This window comes from Olea europaea, unplaced genomic scaffold (assembly GCF_002742605.1).
Source record: "Olea europaea var. sylvestris unplaced genomic scaffold, O_europaea_v1 scaffold2657, whole genome shotgun sequence".
Lineage (NCBI taxonomy): Eukaryota > Viridiplantae > Streptophyta > Magnoliopsida > Lamiales > Oleaceae > Olea > Olea europaea.
The window spans coordinates 78,727-82,737 of NW_019244933.1; the positions used below are offsets into that span (position 1 = coordinate 78,727).

Here is a 4,011-nt window from a genome sequence, read left to right on the forward strand (position 1 = left end):
GTTCCAACAGCAAAACTTTCACTGGGTTCAGTGGCTACTGTTAATAGCCTTATCAAGTGCACTGTCGAAAGGATAAAGGGTGCTGTGCTGTGCGAAGGTCCTTGACCTAAAGGTCTGCTTCCCGGTGAGTTTTTCTTTTGAACTGATTGTCCGCCTAGACAACTAATGTATTCTCCCTTATACCCTGTTCTAAAAGCTCTCCCATTAGGGTTTTCCTTTCCTGAAAGTAGAAAATTTGTATTTAGGAAACAGTGTGGTAAATTTTAGAAGTCTATGCTGCACTCCTCTATATACCGACTTTTGATATCAAAAAAAGTAGACAGACAGAAATTTTACATTGTAAAAATCTACTTCTGATTAGTGTTACAACCTGCTGGTAAGTATCTGATCAAACCACAAACGAATTGCCTTGACATTTGTTTACCTATATAGACACTGTCATTTAATGTAACTGGGAACAGTTTCTATATTCTGACATCTTTAGTGTGTCTTGTGTTGCAGTTTAGACTTGAAATGAAGAACGAATTGGCAAGGAGGCCTTGTTTACTGTAGGATGTGAGAGAAAAGGAAAGAAGTCAAGAACGCACCTTAATTAATCCTTGCCGTTTATTGTTCTTGGATGAAGGATCTTGAGTTTCACCACTCAGCAAGGTTAATATAGGTTCGGGTATTGACTTTGTCCAACAATGATCAAGTAAACAAAGACCTTAGTTTTGCATCAAGTTTAGGGTTTCTTTCTTTTAGTAGTTATTGTGTCTTTTGGAAGAGGATTAGTTAGCAGACTGTGGAACCTCTATTTGTCTCTATCCAGTCGTTTCCTTTAGAAGTGTAATATTTTTCCAGTAATATTTTGCTCATTTTCTTCATGTGATATTTATTGGACTAAAAAAATTTCCTTCCGAGTCTTAACTGTCTTGACATTTTAAACCAGTGCACATATTGTTTTTATTGTGGAAGGCTGAAGCGAAACCGAATGCAGAAAAAGAGGAAGTCAGCAAAAATAGAATTACCTTCTGGGGAAGGTTGTACTTACACTGCAGGTTCGCCATGAAATACAAAGCAGTTCATGTTGTTAGGCTACTGAGAAGCAGAAAAAATGGTGTCAATGCCTTACATTAAACTTCAATTTCTTTAAATTTATTCTATTCCAATATCATACATCTTTATTGAGTTAATCTGGCTCAAATTGGCTGACCTAAACCAAACCGTATTGATAAATCACAAGGATTTCGGGATACAGCAACTTGTACTATGTAGAATATATTTTCTTAAATTTTTTGAGGCCACGCTGCCAACCAAGACTTAATGCAATCAAAAAATTGAGTTGTTGGAACAATAAATTGCCTGCCAAAAAATGGCAGTTGCCATTGATGCCTAGTAATATAATTGGAAATTTTTCGTTTTCCCTAAAAAATTTATTTTAAATGGTAACCTCAAAGATATGACTATATGAAACATAAAAGTTGCTGTGCATATACATGGCAGGTACGTGCTTCAAATGACCACCTACCATGTGTATGACAGAAAGCGACTCTCATAGTAAGTAACTATGAATAACATTATTCAAAGTTGCTTAAACATAAAGCAACTACAGCAATTTAGCTTAAAATCATTTGAGTTAAATGTGTAATCAGCTTACAAATATTTTTACCATACAAAAAGTACTCATGGAGCATGATTTGAGCCGATATCTCATGCAAATTCTACTAAATGAAACTAGTTGTCTTGTTATTGATATGTTACATGTTATGTTTGTCCTAAAGATTTGTTCTACTACATGATAAAGCAATAGAGATTCGTTAACACAACCTTCTCAATCACCTTAAGAGACCAGTATGATACGACCAATTCCAAATTACCCCTGGTGGACACAAACATGATATGATGAATGTTGGTAGCTAGATATCAAAACCATCAGGGTTGAATGTTAGGCATGTAAAATAATATCAAATTGGAATCCTCATTGTCGGCATCTAACTCTGTAGCATAGGTCATTATCGTGTCATATTTTGGTTCCACTAAAGTAATTTGGAACGGATATATAGTATGTGATATATAGCATCCCAAGGAGAGGTCTCCCGATGTACGTAAAGACATATAGCAATTCATGAGTTCTGAGATTAATGAGGCCAATTGAAGACAATAAATCACTCTGGGAGCTCTCTCTACAAATAGGAGTCGTGTTGGAATTATGAAATGGATACATATCAAATGAGGAGGATGGTACAATTTCATATTTAATAGGACATAACAAAGTAGAAAAAAAATATATAAACTTATTCGACAGATTCGCACCTTTCATTCCTTTCCTCTATACTCATCCCAAATTATGGCGAGTTAAAATTTCATTGCTCCTCTATTTTCCTTTTTTCCCTCCGTTTTACTTTAAGAACTGTTTTCTCATAGCTAAATATGCCTCGATTTATTATACTTCCAGGTTCAATTATGAAACCACAAAACTTCATTTCATATCCAACTCTTAAACAACCAGTAATGAATTGTCTTCACCTACAAGAGAAAAAGGTTCTAATAAATCCTTATATCTTTGACTTCGCAGCATTCCAATTGCGTCAACAAAATTGTACTCAAAATTTCAGTCACAATTTTCGTTGGACTGAGAATTGATATTGTTCAAGTTTTGTTGCACATAAAGCCTTACAAAATTTATGAAGTCTGTTACATATAATATCACTTACATAAGTTACATGGTTCCTATAAAGTGGGCATATGCTAATTAGCAATGCAATACTAAAACGCAAATCAAATTTTACGGCTCAAGCCTACCAATAACAACATTGTGGCATGACTATGTGCTTTTTTCTCCCGAATGAATCACATCTCAATGGACTATTACTTTGTAATGATCACATTCCATATGTCAGCTATGGCGTATATGTCTTGCATTATGTCTGAAGGCACACTCTTACCTAACAAGTGTCTAGCACACCGCTCGTTTGCATTTTATCCAAACCCAATATCTCCATTGGGAGTACTGTCTTGGAGATGCATGATAAAGGATTGGATTCTCTCTTTTAAAAGTTTGTTTTTTTTTTTTTTTTTTTTTTTTTTTTTTTTTTTTTTTTGACAACTGGATTGTTTGATTCCCAGACGTTAGGTTCCAAATTCCATATTTCGAATCAATTATATAAGCCCAACATTTGATATGTAAACCCATATATTATCAATCAATTAAAAAAAGGCCTTGATGAATTAATTTCATCATATCCTGTTAGGTTTATTTTCCAAAATCAAATTAAATTGTCACGGGAAAAATTCGCAGGGGTTATAGTACTGACTACTGTCAACTAAATCGGAGAATGGTAGTTTTCAGAAAGCAATTAATTTTAGCAAGAAATATCAACCATAATTTTGCTGGAGTGTCGGATGCCGTACCTGTACCGTTGCAAAACTGAGCAGGATGATCACAGGGATAGTGAGACAAATGAAAAGATTGGGGGAAGACTAAATGCGATATCTGCTTCCGTACAAACTTTATCTCCTCCCCTCTTCTGCTTTTGAGATGAAGCAGAATACTTAAAACGGTGGCAGAAGAATTCGGTGATTTCACGTAAACATTTGAGGAGAAGAAGGTAGTTAGGTTTAGATTTGATTTCACTGGAGCCCAGGTCGTTAGGGCTCTTCAATCCAGTAATTAATATTAAGCCCAGTCAGATGGAAATCGATTTTTATTTTTTATTTTTTATTTTTTATTTTTTTTTTTGGTGGGTTAAGAATGAGTTTTTGAAAAATAATTTTTTGGAGAATGTGTGATTGGTTAAACAGTATGAAAAAAAATTTGGTTTATGTTTTATTTTGAGAATAAATGATTGAAAATGAATATGGACAAAAATAAAGAAAAAGGAGCTTTAAAATAATGATTACCTAAGAGCATCTTGACTCTTTATTATACAGCTCTTTTAAATTTCGATAGTCAAATTTTCTATACGCTCTAATAATGATACCTATTTTGATTCTTCATTTTGCTTTTTCTCAAAAAAAATAAAAATAATA

The 4,011-nt window shown here is 33.9% G+C and overlaps 2 long non-coding RNA genes across 2 annotated transcripts; one reads left to right on the plus strand and one right to left on the minus strand.

Annotated features, from left to right (window-relative positions):
• Positions 1-25: 25 nt before the first annotated feature.
• On the plus strand, positions 26-902 carry LOC111383309. Its single transcript, XR_002700729.1, has 2 exons — positions 26-124; positions 502-902. It is a non-coding gene; the product is annotated as an uncharacterized LOC111383309 (long non-coding RNA).
• On the minus strand, positions 124-3,670 carry LOC111383310. Its single transcript, XR_002700730.1, has 3 exons — positions 3,394-3,670; positions 1,011-1,080; positions 124-220 (listed from the first exon to the last, which is right to left on the minus strand). It is a non-coding gene; the product is annotated as an uncharacterized LOC111383310 (long non-coding RNA).
• Positions 3,671-4,011: the final 341 nt, after the last annotated feature.